Source organism: Gorilla gorilla, chromosome 1, assembly GCF_029281585.2.
Source record: "Gorilla gorilla gorilla isolate KB3781 chromosome 1, NHGRI_mGorGor1-v2.1_pri, whole genome shotgun sequence".
In the NCBI taxonomy this organism is placed as follows: Eukaryota; Metazoa; Chordata; class Mammalia; order Primates; family Hominidae; genus Gorilla; species Gorilla gorilla.
This window is the reverse complement of record NC_073224.2, coordinates 158160224-158180717: the sequence shown is the minus strand read 5'-3', so window position 1 is coordinate 158180717 and position 20494 is coordinate 158160224. Positions and strand designations below refer to the sequence as shown.

At 32.8% G+C, this 20494-nt stretch overlaps 1 protein-coding gene across 32 annotated transcripts in view; it reads left to right on the top strand.

Annotated features, from left to right (window-relative positions):
- The window catches only part of ADGRL2 (adhesion G protein-coupled receptor L2), a 301782-nt gene that overhangs the window by 117581 nt on the left and 163707 nt on the right, over positions 1-20494 (top strand). The window lies entirely within an intron of this gene.

The following is a 20494-nucleotide window of genomic DNA, read 5'->3' as shown; positions in this document are numbered from 1 at the left end:
CATTTGTTTTCTTGGTGACTTTTGTTAGATGCAGAGTTTTTTCTTTTTGCTTTTCATTTTTGTTTTGTTTTTATGAAAGCTATTGCATGACATACGAGAAACTACTTCCACTGGCATATTCTCATTTATTTTAGAGGTTTGTTTTTAAGTAGTTGCTTTTCCATATTCCTTGGATTTATTATCAGTTGATATTTTAGATTAGTGAAATATCAGGTGTAATCTTAAGAATCAAAAGAAACCTACTCCATTATAAGATATAAATAGGTTATTATCAGCAACCAAAATACATTTTGGCAATTCTTACTACTGACTCTAGAATTACATTGAATTCTAAATCCCAAATTCTTGTGGCAATAAAGTAGCATGGGATTCATCATAGCAGATAGCTGGGCACCTGTTTTATTACCACCTTGATTAATTCTGGCACCCAGATTTACGGAAGTGCAGGAACAAGCACAACCGCTACTCAAAGCCACCGGCTGTTTTTAGGTCATGAAGTCAACTTCCTGGAATTTCTAGGGAAAATAGTTGAAAGGGGAGGACAAATGTCACTTTAAATAGAGATGTTTAAATCAGATTTCTGCCTGAGGGTAAAGTTTAGGTCTGTTTTAGCCCAGATGTAATGTCTCCCTCTACAGAGCACAGCATTAATCACGACCTGACAAGAAAACGTATGCTGAGCAAAACGTGGCCCCTGTTGGTTTTGTCATTGATTTTTCCAATCTGTGAGGAGTACATTATAATCATTAAAATTCAGACACAGGGATTACACCTTAATCTTTGAATTTCAGTGTTGAAATTAGTTATCTTAAAAGAAGCCTATTTAAGGCTAAAAAGTCTTTGGAGGACTTTTTTTTGCGGTAGATTTAGTACTTTAATAAAAACAGAAATATATTGTTAAAAATTGGGTAGGTTAGGCAGATGTTAACTTCCTGAAATATGTGACCAAGTCTTAATTCTGTTTTAAAATGCATTAAGTAACATTTATATATATTTTTAAATCTGATAAAAAAAGAGATGGAGATAAAAATGAACTATTAGTTCTTGGCTATGAGAGATGGGAGAAGTTGAAAAGATGGTTAACTTTAGACTTACCATCAATTCAAGCACATGTTAATTTGTTAGAACAAAACCAGATACAATCCTGTCTTTTTTTCTGGATGAATAAGAAAAATCTTCAGCCATCATACTAGCGAAGAAGGATGCACCATGAGGTTCCTAATAAAAATGGGCTTAATTTTGCTATTTTCAATCATTAGGTAGTACTTGTTAACCCCTTTCTTGGTCACACATATGTACATACATAAACACACATTTTATAGTCTGTTTCTTTGTATATATCAATACTTGTTGTTTATTGTTGGCTAAAAATTAGGAAGTTTAAAATGTAAAATACGTATGATTAAGGTATCTCTTTTAAAACTGATTTTGAAAATGGTATGACATAAATATCTGTTTTGCTGTCAAATATATCTATATCTCCTGCCTGTGGACTGAGAAATGCTTGTACTATCCACACTTTGCCTCCTTTTATAGGTATTTTTACATCAGTCCACACCTCAAGCTAGTTATTACTCTGGATTTAGATGACAGCATAATCTAACCTCAATTACTGTCAAAAATGGCACTTGACTGCTGGGGGTGGGTTAGGTGACCTTGTTTTGACTAATGCTTTTTCTTGAAGATGATAGTAAATAGTGTCTATTTATAGAGCGAACAAAAGAGAATTCTGTTTTCTTCATAAAGTAAGTTCTAATTCTAATCATTTATTCTTAACATTGTAAGTACTATGACAGCAGTTCTCCATATAATGGGCAAACCATTACAAGATTTTAGATAAAATTTTTAGTTGATACAATATTTCTGTTTTATGCAGACTACGTTTACTTAATCAGTTTTCAGCTTCAATTTACATAACAAATAATCATGTTTAAAATGAGTTTCCCTGTGTCTTTACTTTGAAGCAAAGTATTTCTATGTGGAATTATTACTCCTTTATTAAACTGGTACCATCCATACGGAAATTTTCTCTGCATTAAAAGCCTACCATTTTATAGTGTTTGCTACTGTGGTTATTGATTAGAAATTACAGAACACATTTCTTATGTACCATTTTCTCCACTCATCTTTGTGTTCTTAATGTCAGGATGCTTATGGTGTATTTTAGTTCTTACAATTCCTGACTTTCCTATGGTTAAAATCTAAGACATTTTGGGAAACATTAATTTTGATAATATTCTATGCTTATGTATTTTTGTCCTAGTAATTGTACATTTTTTTTTAGTTTGATGAAGGCTTAATGTATTAAATGACAGAAGATATACTGAAGATTCATGTACTGAAAATAATACATCTCTCCCATATTAAAGAGATGAGCATAATTCTAAAACACTTCACTTTGCCTCATATGCATCAACAAATAAAAATTACACTAAAATTATAATGTCCTAGACATGTTCACTTTTACTAAGGACATATAACTTTTTTGCGCTTTTCAGAGTTCTCTCTGTCACAAAGAAGACAATGTTTGAATATTAGGTGCTTCCTCTTGATAGCTCAATAGATGAATAAATAGGAATGTTCTCCCACTTTGCTTTTTCTACTACAAGTGCTATGATACCCATAGCCTGCGCGGAAATGACTTTTCATATTGTTACGGGTTTTAAACTAGATCTACAGCCTGAATATCTAAAAATATACATGAAACAAAATTTGATTACTTTTTCTTAAGCAGAAAACCCCACAAAAAACACTGCTGATTTGCTGTTGCTGTTCCTCTTACCTCATTTGTTTCATTGGGAAAAGATATAACTGATACCTCAGTATGATATTTCTGTATGTTTTAGCATATCTTATAATTTTCCTTTGTTCAATAAGAACCTTAGTTTTAAAAAATCACTTCTTATAAGCCTGTCAGTTCATTTCTAGGTAAGTCAAACTGGCTTTGCCTCAGATTTCCAGTCAGTATTTGCATGTTATCAAGGTGATATGTTTATGTTGGAACCGAGACATTTTAAGGGAGAGGGGCATCAGCGTTCTGCAGCAACACGTTTTTTATAACACGTTGCCCCCCGAGACTTAGAAACTGTTCTTAACTTTCTGTTTTTTGCTCCCTTGGCAGAGATACATCACGTCATATCTCTGTATACTTGTGGAAAGGAATATGGCAGAAGAGCACATTGTGTAAACAAATCTAAAACAAATTCTGAAAACATATTACAGAAGGGTAAAGAGCATTTTGCAACCCAGATCGGTTTTTTTTTTAATTGAAATGAAAATAGATTTTTCATAAATACTCTCCAGGTGTAAATTTTAGAATTATTCAGAATAAGAAGAAAATACAGTTATCACTGCATTCATTTAAAATTGATCTTTTATCTTTGATTTTAAATTGATCCTAAGATGCTACCTTTGTTTACTTTGTGTTCAGAAAATGAATCAGATAAATGAGCCGGGCAGCTTTTTTTTTTTTGGAGTGGTCTGTCATTTCAGGCTGGTGCTGTGTAAGCAAGGTAATGTTTTCTTTTTCCTTGAAATACACTGTGTGAGTATGTCTTGGGTGACTTTGTGAAAAGTTTGTGTATCCTGTCTGCTCAAGTTGTCATCTTAACCAGGATGGAGGGCAGGAATAATCATGTTGAACCACAGATTTTCAAGAGCAATTATTTTAATCAGGTAATTGGTAAGGAAGAGAGAAAAATGCTGGATAGTAGAGTAGTATTTCTATAAAATGGTGACTTGCATTTTTACTAAGGTAACTGCCCACGTTTCAAATATTTTTGCTAAACCTTGTTATTACCTGCAGAGGGAGCTTTTATATGCGATGAAATAATCAAAGCAGTATAAATTGACATTTCCCTTTGAAAGTTATGTTTTATTAAAATATTTTTTATTTTTGTTTGAAAAAATTGTTCTAAAGAAAGTAAGGCATTTTGAGATGAGCCAAATTATAGTGCAACTTAATGTACTAAAGGCCTTGTGTTTATCATTTCCTTTATTCATAGATTACAAATGTGCCTTATCATTTCCTTTATTCACAGATTACAAATGTGCCTTATTATATTTTTGATTAAAAATAACTTAAAATATAATAAAGATACCAGATCCATTTTGAGATTATAATTTTTGATTTATGATTGTCTAAAGCTCAGGGAGAATGACTGCAGAACTGTCTTGTTTAAATGCATAGTAGTTGTTACAAGAGAGATCCCAGCTTTTTAGGTAATTTTCCAGATATGTAACATATTATTAAATGACCACTAAACATATCACAGTGTATTACATTCCTCTACATTTAGTTAATAGACCAGATTAGATGAGTTGCATATGTGCTTTTCTAAACAGAAAAACGATCGCTTTGGCTTAATGACTTTTACTTGCAATAATGGACATGAGTTCAATGACATTAAAACACGGGAACTACTAATAAGGACCTACTATTACATGATTTAGAAAACTGCTGACTAACTTGGGAAAAAAATGAATGCAGGCAGAATAGACAGTACTTGATTGAAACCTGAATTCTGTTTATGACTCTGTGCCAGCTGAATTTCTAAGGAATTGTAAGCCAGATACTTAGGGAAGTACTTGAGAGTTTTTCATTCGGGTGTTTAGGTAAGCAGGGTGATAAGCTTTTAGAGGCATTTGGGTATTTTTTAGTGAGTAGAATTTTTCATATTGCCTGCATACACTTATTTGTGCCAGGAAATTTAATGATAGGATATTGTATTACATTTTATTAAAAAATCAATTCCAGTCTTTTCATTTTTCCATTTTGGTATAGTAACATTATTTTAGAATTTGCTTGTTGGTTGGTGAAAAATAGAAAGGTTATTATCCATTATGTATCTTTGGAAAGAGATGTAATAGTTCATTTCTCTTATTTTACCAAGTAATAATATGACAAAAATATTTATTTTGCATTTTAAAAAGCTTTGTTTCTTAATGAAATTCCTTGTTTCAGATTTATTATTTTAGTAGCTAATCTTTACTAATGTGAAAAGTCAGATTGTTACTGTGACAAAGAATAATCCTCTAAGTAAGGAAACTTGTTTAATAAAGAGATTTATGGTACTGGTATGGGCTTTTTTATAAGTAGTATTCTCTCAGCGTGGCCCCGTATTATCTTAACAAGTGTGTGCCACATTTATACAGAGCATTTTTATAATGGGGTAAGAATATTAGCAACAGCAATTATATTTCAATAGGATTAAGATGGTATGTTTTACAAAAGTATACAAATGCTTCTTTTCCGTACAATTATTGATAGATACTCTTTACTGCCAAATTTGTCATTGTCTTAAATAATATGATAAAAAGATATTTCTTATCATAGTTGGTTTTTAATATAATAGGCACTGCAAAATGGGATCTGATGTTATAGTTCATTACCTTTTTTCCCCCTAATACTAAAACCTCCTTCACAGTGAGGTAAGGGTTACTGGAGAATTCATTCCAGGAAAATGGTTATGTGAGGCACAGTAACTGTCACAGAGTGCATAACTTCTGTGAGGTTACTGGAAAGGCACAGCTAGGGTAAGTTCTACCTGTTTTGTCTTCAATTTGAAGATAGACTACTGAGCGATTTTTAAAATACTGAAATCTGAGTCCAATGAAAAGAAATTGTACTGAAAAGTTAATCAAATTAATTGTTCTCATAAAAATATTATTGGTATTTTATTAGGGATGTTTATGACAAGGAAATAGATTGGTAACTGATTTTCGGTTTAAAGTAACCATGATCTTGGTAAATTATCAAAGAAAATTTTATCACATATTCTTGAATTAATAATAAAAAAATACGAATTTATGATAAAACATTCTCTGCTCCTTTGTATATACATTATTTGAGCATAGATGTGTATATATTGTTCTTGCATCTGTGTGAGCAGACTGGTTTTTAAAATAATAAGCTATTATGAATAGTATATATTATGAAGAATAGTCCTCCAAGTGAGAGTATTATGTATTAAGAAGATAGATTTGAAATAATATTTTAAATATAAATTTTATAAGAATGGGAGTCAAATATTTGAACATGTTAAACATTTTAAATGGAAGTTACCAAAGAATATGATAAACCCTAAATAAGATTAGAAAATTTATATATGTGTATGAAGAGTCTAGAATGCAAAATTATAAACCTGCATGTTTTAATAACTGTATTGGAAAAAAATATTTTAAATTGCTCTTGTTATTCCCAGGATTTAGAAATTAATATTTTTATTTTAGGAACAAAAATAAACAATATTAGTGTCATTTTGCCTGTTGTATGTTTCAAAGCCATTTCTTTTGCCTATTTAATAAAGATTTTCTCAAATTGAAATCTTAACAAAGGTATAAAAAGAATACTTTTTATTATCTACACTGAATGTAGTGGATTTTGTGGTGTTCAGGTAACGTTGTTAATTCAAAGCTGCACTAAAGAGAAATGTTAAAATCTTAGAATATCAAGTTTGTTATTTTGAAATGAGAATAAATCATAAAATTTTATACATTTTCTTCAAAAATTTAAACACAGTAGCATTACCTTTATTTAAAAATAAACACAACATCTAAGGAAATCCCTAAAATTCAGAACAAAAATACTCATGCTTTCTACTCATGGGTAGCTTTGTCTCTAATATTTGTGTGTTACACATTTTAATAGGAGTATGATTGCTAAAACTATTTTTTTTGAGATACATGCTTAAGAAGGGAAAAAACCCATTTGTTAAAATTATTTAATCACTGAGTTTTTATGTCATGGTTTAGAAAATTTATTAATTTTTAGTGCTCTTTAAATCAGATTGTTGGTTTAAAAGATACTGTTATTTTGACCAAATATAAGTCAAAGCAGAAAGGTAGTTGTTAATACTCGTGTCAGAGGCCTTAACTAAAAAGTTAGCTATGTTCAAGGAAAAGACTTAGTCCAACATTTTACTATTTGACAGAGCATCATGCTGTGTTATCTCTTAGTAGTAGTTAGTGGCCCACAGTAGCTTTGGCTAATGCAAAAATACCTGTACTTTTGAAAGTATTTGAATTTCACCTCGAGAAAATCTTTGTTTCATCTCGTTGCTGTATGGGATTCAGATAACAGCTACAACACAGTAAGGTATTCAAGAATACATTCCAAAAGCACTTTTCTATCATTGTATTCTCTGTAAGAATTAGGGTTGATTCTCATCAGAGTCCTTATTATTACTGCTTAAAATATTTTATAGAATTATGGTGACAGTTTGTACAAATAGGGTGACATAGAATTATAATGAACTTGATAAACATAACCTTTACCTACTTTAATACTGTAGTTACTCCCTCATACCGCATGTGTTTTATTTTTTACTAATTTTCTTATATTGTGTTACTAATAAGAAGTACATAAGTCCTCTGACATTTCAGCCTGGAAACCTGTCATTGGTTTCTTAAAATTAGAATAGATTTAAAACAATGATTATTTAGGTTAATATTACATGATTAAAACATCCAATAACAAAGCATAAGTATCTTAGAATTCACATTTTCTGGAGTTGCATTTCTTAAAAACATTTGGGATTGATTTTTAGTAAGTTTAAGAGTATTTCTAAAAAAAAATTAGGGAGTAAGAATGAGCTCTTAGAACAATACTAAATTGAATAGCTTGTAGTGCAAGTATCACTTAAGTATTTTTAGAATATTGAAAATCTTGTAGATTACATACACTAATGGCCTCATTCTCCTTATTGCTTGTTAATTCTGTGAAAATCAAGAGGAGCATATCAAGGTTGCAGTTAATTCATCATAATGTTAGCTTTTAATTGAAAATAAACGAAAATATAGCTATGATTTGTTAGCTTATTTTATTCGTCAGTTTTTCCTATTTATAAAGAATAAATCACCATAAACCCTTATGTATGTATAAAATTGATGTTATCAGATGTTTATACAATTGATGATATTACTAGATATTTTTGCACTATTCTCAAGAATACCTTTTGAGTATTTTGTATATTGCTTTAATACTTTTAATATTTCCTCTTATAGAATGTTTTCTTCAGATGTTTTAATAGTTTGATATTACTCATTTCTGAATTGATGGTTGAGGGCCTTTTTGTTTTTTAAAAAACATTTTTCACTACTTGCCATGCAAACTATTTGATCTCCTAAAGAGAACCAGGATATAAATTTAGTAATTAGTATCAATGTATAGGTTTTTTTTTTATTTAATGTGGAATTATTATATGGTGATGTTCTTTGGAGTGTTTTCATGTGACTTAATGTGTATTTAAGCCCTCCATAGTTAAAAAGATATTTACAGTACTTTCATGTTTGGCATTATTCAACTCTTTCCAAAGATTCTTTTAATATTTTGTCTGATTATCATTTATTTTAACCTACAAATGCTCTTTTTATGCTTGCCTACTTTTATTCAACCTACAAAATAAAACTTTATTACATGTACTTTACCAAGTCCTTAATAAGCTTCAGTATTCAGTATTGCCAAGCACTTATTAAAGCTTCAACATTTTCTTCCTTTATTTTGTTAATGGTATCTCATGAATGTTGAATTCTTAGTTTTTTGGGGCTTTTTTTTTTTTCAAGTATATTTAGGGGGTACAAGCGCAGGCTTTTTACATGCATGTACTTTATAGTAGTGTACCCATCATCCACATAATAAATGAACGTTATACCCTCTAAGTAATTTTCAGCCCTCACACTTCTCCCACGCTCCTACCTTTTGTAGTCTCCAGTGTCTGTTTTTCTATTCTGTATGTCTAAGTATTTTTCATCATTGTAGCATACAATCAAAAATTGGTAAAATTTAAGTGTCAAATTCCTAGTTAAAATTTTTTGAAATGATGGCATACAAACAGCTTTAAAGGTAGGCCTTCCATCCCATTTTTTTTTTTTTTGGTAAGATTTATGAATAGATTGAAAAATATAAAAATTTGGTGGAAATCAGAAGCTAAGTCTTATCTTTAGTAGTCAGCTTCCTTTCTATGAATTTGAGTTTTATTGAGTCTTCGTCATCACAAGAGATCATGAATTTGGTAATAAATCTAGAAAAGTGCAGCTTTTGGTTAGTATATGTAAATAATACAATTTTTTAAAAAAATTGAAAATTGTTCTCAATTCTTAGTATAAAAATCAGAAATTTGTCTGGGTCTTTAAAAATATAGTACAAATATCTAATAATGTATTTAGTTGTCTAGCTGAAAGGCAGATGTTTCAGTCTTTGGAATTCAAGACTATGTTAATCTAATACTCCTTAAACCAACATTTTATTTATAGGGTGTAATAAAAATCATAAAGTTAAATTTGAATGAGTAAAATCTTGATTTTTTGGCGGCCTTGTCCCCATTCTGTGTTGTGCATTTATAGTTTTCCCAAGGCCACAAGATACTACCAAGCCAGAATGATTCAATTTTTACCGTTATCTACCTCTCACTCCTAGTTTATTACTTTATTGAGACGCACAGCACTAGAGAATTCTTGCTATGTGAATGATTTCTTTTGGCCAGGTGCGGTGTCTCATGCTTATAATCCCAGCGCCATAGAGGATGAAGTGGTAGGATAACTTGAGGCCAGGAGTTCGAGATCAGCCTGGGTAACATAGCAAGACCCGTTTCTACCAGAAATTTTAAAAATAAATAAATAAATAGCCAGCGGGATGGTGCGTGCCTGTAGCCCCAGCCACTCAGGAGAAGTGGGAGGATTGCTTGAGCCCATGAGTACGAGGCTGCATTGAGCTACAATCTTGCTACTACACTCCAACCTGGGCAACAGACCTCTAAGAAAAAAAAATTCCTCTTGAGAGTCTTATTAAAATAAAAATCACAGTCAAATTAAACTTTCAGAAATCAGGTATTTCATATGTGGGTACAATCTCTTGAAGTATGTTATACTTTTGTAGTTCAGAGCAGCTATTTCCTTTTTTTACAGATAAGGTCTTGGATTTACTTTAATAATTCACAGCATTTATAATGTCTTGGATTTTACATTCAAGATGTAATTTTTGGTTTCCTACACTGCCACAGAGGTTATTGTGGCAGCACATGTGGTTTTAAAAATTTGACAGAACTTCTGGTACTGAGTTTGCCAAAATTACCAGACCAAAAAATACGCATTTGCTTGCATTGGTCTTAAAGGCTGTATTTTGAAATGTTGATTGTATTTTATTCTTTCCAAGAACGATCCTACTTATAAGCATATTACATCTACCTTGCCATTACTTCTGGGCTTAATTCTATTAATTTTGTTTAGATCAACAGCCATTTATTAAGGCCATGCCAGGAAAACTGTACTGTTATGTAAGGACTGTGCTCACTAGGTTCACTAGGTTGTGAAATATTTGCACAAATAATTCTTATAAAAGTCATACTATGATATCATGCCAAAATGAAGTGCAGAGAAAAGGTTGTAAAAATATAGGGTAGGTTAGAGTAAATTCAAAATGAGTGGTATGGAAAAAGAGACCCCATTTATTTAGAATTGAAGGCAGAGGAGGATTGTAGGCTATATAGTCTTTTTTGAGGAGGAGAAAAGTTCAGAGGTAAAGGCACAGGAAAGGTAAAAATATAGTGCCTTAGGGGGAATGTGAAGTGCACAGAAAGTAGGAGATGAAATGGGTGTGTTAGTTTGGGACATGATTATGAACAGCCTGCTCTTTTAAGATTCTCTTGTAGGCCACAAAATGTTGTTGATATTTTCAATTGAGAACATGTTATACTTATTTGATAGCATTCAAGGTGGTGTATCCAATGAACTAGAGTGGGGAACTAATGAAAGAAATAGGAACCTAATTAGAAGGGGTGGACGACAGTCCTTGGTGAGAGGCAATGGCAGTAGACAGATATGAGAAGTTTCGTAATGGTGGGTTAGAATTTGGCATTTGATTGAATGCGAGGTAAAGGAGGAGCAAAGAATCAAAGCCCAGAACCAAGGTTCCAGCCAAGTCTTTTATGTATTCCATTAGCCTGCTTTAGTGGAAGGGAGAAGGAATGAGCCCATTTTCTGATGATACTTTGAGATGCATGTGTTAAAAGTCCAAAGTACCAGCTGCTGAAAAAGTTGATGCTTTGTTGGTATGTATATTTTTAAATGTGGTATTTGTAAAAAAAATATATTTTTTCTTCCTTTTAAATGTTTTTAAATGTTTTCGAGTGTATACCTGCATATGTTTTTACACTGCATAAGTGATACTAATTTTTTTTAAATACTCACATAAAGTGAAAATTTTTATTATGTGATATTCAGGCTACATGATCTAGGTTTTTATTTGTATTTTAGATGAGATTTCTAGTAGGTAATCAAGACTGTATAAAAGCTATTGTAATCTGGTTAGAAATCTTTATTTTGCTGAAGAATACTTTTGTCATTAGACCTGTTGAGATATTCTTCATTGTTCAGGGCCATTTTAGTAACATTCTTAACAGCTCTTTAAACAAGTAATTTGATATTCTTTGGTTTCCTTAGATACCAGCCTGCCCCTTTTCAGAAAGCTTAGGGATATCTATGCCCTCGAAGATCTAAAAAAATTCATTGCAATTTATCTTCACTGCAGCTTTCTCTTTTGTTACCATGAACTTCTAATATTATATATTTATTTTATTGGTACGTGGGGAAATTTCCCTGCTTCACCTGTTCTTTAAAAGAGTAACAATCATTTCCTCAATAGCTTTTCAGCTCTTCATACCCAGCAATAGTTCTTAGGTTTTATAGCTGATCCTTTGTATCATGTTAATTATGGGTGACAAGCCTGAACAACAACCCAAAGCATCTATCAGCACCTATCCATCAGTGATTAACTCAGAGTAGGCTCTCAATGTATTTTTTGAATAAATGCTTATCATTGATTATAATGAAGATCACAAATTGTGCTGGAACCTAACCAGTTATAGATTCCTTGCATGGATATAAGAATGATAAGAGTTACAATTAAAGTGTTATAATACCGAGTTGTGTGTCCTAATCCGAAAGTATTCTTGCTTCCGTATAGTAGAGAAAATTTTTTGTGATGCAGTTACAGTGCTTAATAAAGCTTCATACATGGAAACTCTCAGTAAATGCTTATTGTTGTCATTATTGGTGTAAATTAAATCTGAATATTAGTTCACATATTTAAGTGGCCCTTTTGATATCCGTTTTCACTCTTCAGATTTTTTTTCTCTCATTTTTTGGGGGGAAGACTCTTCTTTTTTTCAGTGCTGCTCAAGATTTTCTGTTTTTTAAATTACAGAATTTTCTATTATTGTTGCTACCTTCCTTAGATGATAAATCAGTAGCAAGCTGACTGGTTTTTATCAAAATTGATGTTCTGATATTGAAAACAGGAAGTGTTGATGTTGACCTGTCTGTCTGAAAAAAAAAAAAAAAAAAACACAATATTCTGCTTACACTTTCACTGGGCAATTATGTAAAAAAGATCAGTAGTTTTTCCTTGTTTTACTTTTATAATCTGATGCCTGGTGAAATAACCACACAGAAAACATGCAAGTAGGAATCTTTTGTAGTTCTCCATGGCCTATAATCCCTGCCCCCAAATCATGCCAAGCATTAGGATCCGCCCATGTATTAACAGCTTTAAGAGGAAGTCAGTAGAGGATCCTTGTCAGAATTGTCCTGGTGTGTGATGGCTTGCTTCTTTTTTATGAAAGGATCAGTCATGTCGAAGACATAGCTATGCATAAGGTAATTAGCATGAAATAAAGGGAAGTTAATTAAATATGGTTGTCAATACTGTAGTTGTGAATTTTATTTAACTAGTTAAGGAAACTAAAAATATGACATCCTTAAAAAGACATTTTTAATGTTTATAAGATAAAATACGTAAAGAAAGTTTTGACAATCTTAACAAGTCCATTGTCAAACTATTACCAGGCTGTGTAACCATCTAGTTACTTAGCAACCTAAGTGAAGCAATAGCATTTAATATTTTGTATAAATTTTTAGCAAAGGTGGCCCAAATTTTTAGCATTAGAGACATTTTCTTATATTCAGGGAGCTCTTCCTCCACAGTTCCTTTCTTTAGTGGGTCATTACATACCACAGGTGGATTATGTTTATCTTTTAATGGTGAAATGATAGTTTTTTTTTGGTGGAGGAGCTGGTTATCTGTCTTCCAAAATATCTTCTGGTGACTTGTATTAAGATCTGATTAAAATATCATTGTGTTCTTGCATTCACAGCAGAAGACTACTATAAATTGCATTATATGAAACTGAATAATATCTATGGTTTAATTTAAAGTAGAAATAAAATCTAAATTCATACATTCGAGCTGTAGGGTTTCAAGATTTTAATTTGGTGAAATGCCGGAACAATTTCTTATATTTAATTTGAGGAGTATTACATGAGAAGTGCATCTTATCAAATTAGGAAAGAAACATATACTATTTGCACAGTCTAATTATTAAAGCATGTTAAATTTCACAGTTAATATTCAGATATCTTTCTGTAAATGAGTTGCTGAGATTTATTGTCAATGTTGTTTGATTTGTAAAGTCCATTAAGTTGCAAATGCTGATTTGAGGAATGGTGGCAGGTTAGGATTTCAAAGTAGCCATGTTTTTTTCAGTAGGCTCTGTAAATCATTAATACTAAAAAGAAATAACCTGCAATGCTGTGTGCATTATAGGTAGTATCAGAAACTTTTTTTTTTTTTTTTTTGCAAAGCATAGCTGAAGTTTAATTCCCAGTGTGGAATGTATTGGTTTTTCATATAGAGGTGAGATAGCCCACAATTGGCTGTTGAACTGGAGTGCCGTTGTCTGTCTTATAATTTTGGAGGAGAAAAAAAAATATGATTTTAATTTTTACATTCTTTGTTTTGAAAGATGATAAAAGTGTTTTCTACACATGTTTCCCGCTATCAGAAAAAAATCACTGTTAAGAGGATATTGCTGATGGAAACAATGTTTTCTCAAGTTCAGAATATTGCCAGGGAAATATGTAGATGTGGAAGGCTACCTTGTTAAGAAGTTGTGCAAGAAAAAAATCTTTAATTTTTATATTTTAATTTATAATTTAATTTTTATATTTTAATATTAAAATTCTAATATTTTTAGTGTACTTTGAAAATGTCCAATTTGTACATTTATATAATCCCTGGGTTTTATTTTTATTTTTTAAATTTTATTTATTTTTACTTCTTTTTAATATGAGGTCTTGCTCGGTCATCTACGCTATAGTGCAGTGGTACAGTCATAGCTCACTGCACAGCCTCAGACTTCTAGGCTCTAGCTATCCTCCTGCCTCTGCCTCTTGAGTATCTAGGGCCATAGGCCTGTGCCACCACACTTTGTAACACAGTTTTTATTTAATAGCAAAATTAGCAAGTATATTTAATATAGTTTCATATAATTTCACATTTTGAGATAAGTTTGAAATTATTATAAATTGTTTTTGTAGATACTATTAAATTCCTAAACTTCATGGAGGAATTATTCTACTGGATTTGGGCCTGAGTTGCAGATTTTGTTTCTGCAGTAATTATGGACCTTTCTGTTTCTTCATTTTTATAATGAGGAGACTCTGGTTTTAAAAACTCTTTCTTGAGGGGTTTAATGATGAAAATGATAAGGTATTGTATGTCAAACAATGATAAATTAAAACTTCCAGAAGAAGTAGTCATTTTTGTTTTCTGCCTTATAGATTGACACTCTTTAATATTTAATTAAGTGTTTAATGAAAAAATAGTCTGGCATAGAAAAAAATCTTGAAAATCTCTATTTAGGAGGTCTCCGAGTTCCCAGTTTTTTTTTTTTTAATTAAACTTTCTTACACCAACAGGCAAAGATGAAAGTTTCCAGTTTTAAAAAATTCTGTTTCACATGAGTTTCTGAATTCCATCCACTTTGCTTTATTCTTTCCACTATTCATGTTAGTTTCCGTAATTCAGTTCATTTATTCATGCCTGCCTCCCTTCCTCTCTCCTTCCCGTTTTTTCTCTCCTTCCTTCCTTCCTTCTTCCCTCCCTCCTTCCTTCCCTCCCCCCTCCCTCTTTCCTTCCCTCCCCCTCTTCCTGTCTCCCTCCTTCCCCCCACCTCCGTCCCTGTCTCCCTCCTATGTTTCTTATTGTCAAAAACATTTATTATGTGCTAGCTGTTTGTCAGGCACTATGCATGGGTTATACTCACTGGTAAGGTAGCACTGAAGTGATAGACATGAAAGCCATCTTTCATCATAACTGTGTTCAGTTAGCTCACCATCTTTTGAAAATGTTACATTGTGATAGGGATGAGCACTCTGTACTATGGACAAAAATGACACTGTACCCCTGATGTGTGGTGGAGGTTTAGGGAACCAGTCAGTTAGACAGTCAAGTGATGGACCCAACTGAGTCTTGGAAAAGGAACAGTAGTTAGCCAAGGGACAAGTGGCAGAGGAGTTTCCAGGCAGAAGGAACAGTATAACTATACCAAGAAAGGTATAGAAGTGAGAGTAAGCTTCTATGACCCAAGAACATAAGAGCAAATTACATAATATTTAAAAAAGAAAACCAGGAAGTGAAAAAAGGATGGTCTTTCTCAAGTGTAGATATATTTGCTAAAAAAGAAATATTTCAAAAATTTAAATATTTTCCAGAAAGTTTGTTAATATATTTGATGTGTTTTTTTAATTACCAGGATATTATACTAGTCATCAGAATCACAAAGTGATAAGCGAAAGTCATAGTTCATAAGGAGCACTTACTCTCTTAATTACATTACATAAATTCGTGACATTATTTGTGCATTTGTGTCATTTCTGTATCTTCTGAATCATTGTATTACTTGCAGTTTAAGCCTCAGTGCCTTGAACAAAGTATGTACCCAAAAAATTTTTTAGGCTTGGTTTGAAAAGATTTATCTTGAAGAAAGATAAACATAGAAAATTTCAATAAAAGACATTTTATTTATTCATTTATTTATAGACAAGGTCTTTCTCTTTGTTGTCCAGGCTGGAGTACAGTGGCCTGATCATAGCTCGCTGTAGTGTGGAACTCCTGGGCTCAAGCGATCATTCCATCTCAGCCTCCCAAGAAGCTGGAACTACAGGCACATGCCACCATGCCCAGCTATTTTTTTTAATTTTTTGTAGAGATGGAGTCTCTTAATTTGCCTAGACTGGACTTGAACTCCTGGGCTCAAGCCATCCTCCTGCTTTGGCTCCCCAAATTGCTGGGATTTACAGGCATGAGCCACTGCACCTGGCTGCAAAAGACATTTTAAAACTAGTTTAAAAGCTTAATTGAAGAGGACTCAAGATAACCCAATAGCAACTACTGTACAAATGACAACAGATAATGGCAGTAAGAATCTGGAGAGGGAGAGGTTATTTTTCAGTTTGAGGCAGTAAGGTTGGCTTTATGGCACAGGTGGTTTTTAAACTATCAAGTTTATTCTGAAGTTTATTAGGTGGAGGGGAAAGATGTTTTCTATGTGAATAAAAAATCTTGAGTAAAAGTCAGTTTCAGAGGTATATTCAGAAATATTGAGCAAGTAAGTTTGACAGAAACAGTGCTGAATTAAGTATTTTTGAAGTTTCATCTGTTTGGGCTCCGTTTCCAGTTTTGCTTTTTAATTCTCCTCTCTCTCTCTCTCTCTCTCTCTCTCTCTCTCTGTCTTTCAGACTTTCAATTACCATTCCCCTTTCATTCCAGCCCCAGTTGCAACTTTCCTGTTGTTAAAATAGATACAATAGGGCTGGGCACAGTGGCTCAAGCCTGTAACACCAGCAGTTTGGGAAGCCAAGGCGGGAGGATAACTTGAGGTCAGGAGTTCTAGACAAGCCTGGACAACATAGAGTCCTGTTTCTATGACATACTAAAAATCAAAAATAAATAAATAAAAATTTTTTTTTGTTGTAGTGGGTATGTCTGTGGTCCCCACTGTCAGGAGGCTGATGTGGGAGGATTGCTTGAGTCAAGAGTTTAAGGCTGCATTGAGCTATGATCGTGCCACTGCACTCTTAGCTGAGCAGCAGAGCAAGATGCTTTCTCTTTTTTTTGAGATGGAGACTTGCTCTGTTGCCAGGCTGGAGTGCAGTGGCGCAATCTCATCTCACTGCAACCTCCACCTCCCAGGTTCAAGTGATTCCCCTGCCTCAGCCTCCCAAGTAGCTAAGATTGCAGGCATACGCCACCATGCCTGACTAATTTTTTGTATTTTAGTAGAGACGGGATTTCACCATCTTGGCCAAGATGGTCTCGATCTCTCCTTACCTTGTAATCCGCCCATCTTGGCCTCCCAAAGTGCTGGGATTACAGGCTTGAGTCACCGCACCTGGCCAGACCCTGTCTCCAAAAAAAAAAAAAAAAAAAAAAAAGACATACTAGATTTGTTGTGCTAAGTTAGAGTGAAATAATAATACATGTACTTTTGGAGACATTTTAGAAACATTTCTGAGATCAACCTTTGTCAAGTCAGAACCCCAATTGTGCTCTTCCATATAAAATTATTTTTAGAGTTTGTTCCAGTTTTATACACATTTATGGTTTAGGGTGAAATTAGGAAGATTACTAGAGGCTGGCAAGATGGATGGAAGGTGATAAATCAGCTTTGAGATTTTTGCAGATGTTCAGAAAGAAAGATGTTAGGACAGAGGGATTGAAAGCAATGGGAAGAGGATTAAGGTATTTCAGGGTAAGAATCAATAGAACAGTGAATGTGTACCTCTTTAAAATGAAGTACCTTTTGTATTGACAGAGCTATATTTTACCCAAACTTAAGATGAATAATGCTCCAGAGGATTTTTGGTTTCAAAACTATTGGAGACTAGGCTAATTTCATTTGTTTGTATGTGTATCCATGCATACATGCACATATATATTTAGTAAACTTGGTTTAAAGAAAATCTGTTACTTCACAGTAGATGTGATTTTCTTTTACCATTTCACACTAATGCATTTCTTTGTTGTAAGTTAGCAATTGAAGGTTATATGTATAATTCATGCTAAATTAGTATATTGGTCTAGAAGGTTTTTCAGGAGACTAATAATGGAGTAGAGGCTTCTTTAATACATATGACTATATAAAACATTATTAATATTAACAGATGTTGCACTTTAATCCCCTAGAATGACTGTTTGGTACCAGCAGGAGATTTATTAAGCCTGAATTGTGTGAAATTGTGTGTGCATAAGCTGCAACTTAGATTGTAAAAATGCTACTGAAAACTGTTAAAAAGTTTTAGCTATAATTTAGCAGAGAAGTATTAACTGTGCTAAAAGAAGTATGTGTGTATGGTTGGCCCTTCGCCTTAACCTTTTTATCATTTATCTTCTTGTATTAATGTCACTGAATTATTAATTCATGAGCCAGGATGGGAAGGGTGATGGCACCATTTAAATGTGTGGCAAATTTATCCTTATCGTCAGAGACATGAAAAAAAGTCATTTTGTGTTATCTGTAAAATGGAAAGGACATTTTAAAATTTCATTTACAGTAATCCACTTCACTTCCAGTCAAACACCTAGATTATTACTACCATAATATAATGTTATTAAAAATTTGTAACCTTCTCCACTCTTTTGTCTTATATATATAATGTTGATAGAAATATTTAGCCTTGATTTATTTCAGTGTGATACTTGTTAATTGTAGGTTAAAAATGTTACTTTTACGAATGATATGTTATAGTTTGACTTAAATTTTAAGGAACAGTAGACTTATGAAAAATAAAAAATATTTACTGTAATAATAACAATCAGGATATTTTCATTGAGGGGAGTCTGCATATAGGGAATTGGAAAGCTCTAAATATATGTTTCAAAGAAATGTTTGCATTTATTGTGACTTCATAATTATTTGGAATAAGATTGGTGATGTTGGCCTTGTGGAACTTTTAGCATTATACAAGAAACTTAGCAAATTAGAATTTAGCATTTACTTGTTGAATGTAATGTGGATCTGGGATATATCCAGTATTTCATGTGGGTAAGTAGCTATGGTGACAGGAATTTCAAGAGTTTGAAGCCACTTTTACCAGCAGCTCTTCGAAACCATCATGCTAATGGAAGAATACCTCAGGGGTCTTGTCCAAACCTCATCACCTTTCATTCTCCCATTATTTACTATTTTGATTGGTTTTATATACTCTCATGCCAAACAAAGTAGTAAGATAAGTTACTGTGGTAATGTCCTTTGTTTTCTTTTCCAGAATTTCTCCCCGAACACTCTAAGGTATACATATGGCTCTGTTATACACACACTGAAAACACGAATTGTTTTTTTTTGAGATAGAATCTCTCTTCGTCACCTTGGCTGGATTGCAGTGGTGCGATCTTGGCGCACTACACCCTCAGCCTCCCCACTTCAAGCATTTCTCTTGCCTCAGCCTCCAGGGTAGCTGGGATTACAGGTGGTGCCACCACGCCTGGCAAATTTTTGCATTTTTAGTAGAGATGGGATTTCACCAAGTTGTCCAGGCTGGTCTCGAACTCCTGACCTCAGCCAGTCCACCGGCCTCGGACTCCCAAAGTGCTAGGATTACAGGTGTGAGCCACTGCACCTGGCCTGAAACTCTAATTTGTTTTGATCAGTAAATAATGCTACTTTTTCTCATTCTAGTATGGTTAATTTACCTTTACATTAACATTTAATTTCTTAAAATAATAGACTGAAGTTGATTTGATTATTTTGGCAGATATGAATAGTTATTAGTTCATTATGTGACTGAACTGCATCCAGTTATCTTGGTCTTAGGATTGTTCATCTATAAACGGGTTGGGCAAACTATGGCTAGCCATCAGTTTTGTAAGTAAAGTTGTATTGGCACACAGCCAATGTCATTTCGGTGTGCATTGCCTGTGGCACCTTTCACACTGCAGTGGCAGACATACATAGTTATGGCACAGACCATATCACTCTTAAAGCCTAAAATATTTTCTGTCTGGTCCTCCATAGAAAGAGTTACCTAACTTCTGATCTGACTGTCTCAATCTGCATAAAATGTTGGTTCTAATCCTTACAAATGTAGTGGAATATAATTGATAATTTTAAGCTCAAGAGATTGGAAAATTCAGTAGTTTTTATCATCATTGGAAATGTTTTTTTTTTAAGCAGATTTTTGCTTTTCTTTATATGTGGAGTAGCAATAATAAGTGATATTTTTCCTGAAAGTTTTCTGAATTGAAACATTTTAAAAACCATTAAAATGTTGCAAAAATACATTAGTCTGTTACCACATGAAGGACTCTTGGCAAGTAATTCAAGCTTCTAGTCATTTTTCTCTGCTTTTTATAACCTATGTTTCTTTTTTATTAAACATCACTGCTTTATTACTACTTTCATGTTATTTGAAATTTTAATAGGTTATAAAATTATATTTTAAAGTTGAAAAAGCTCTTTTCTAAAAACCACATACCTCTCCTACTCCATGTTTGAGTAGTTAAGAAGCACTAAAACATAAATTTTAATTTAATGGAAGACCTTTTGGTTTTTAATTTTTTCATACCTAACAGCCACTCAAAATGACACAGTCTGTTACTGTTTCTTAATAGGTGTGTCCATGAATATTTTTCTTACCGCCTCATCTAAATCTCCTAATATTT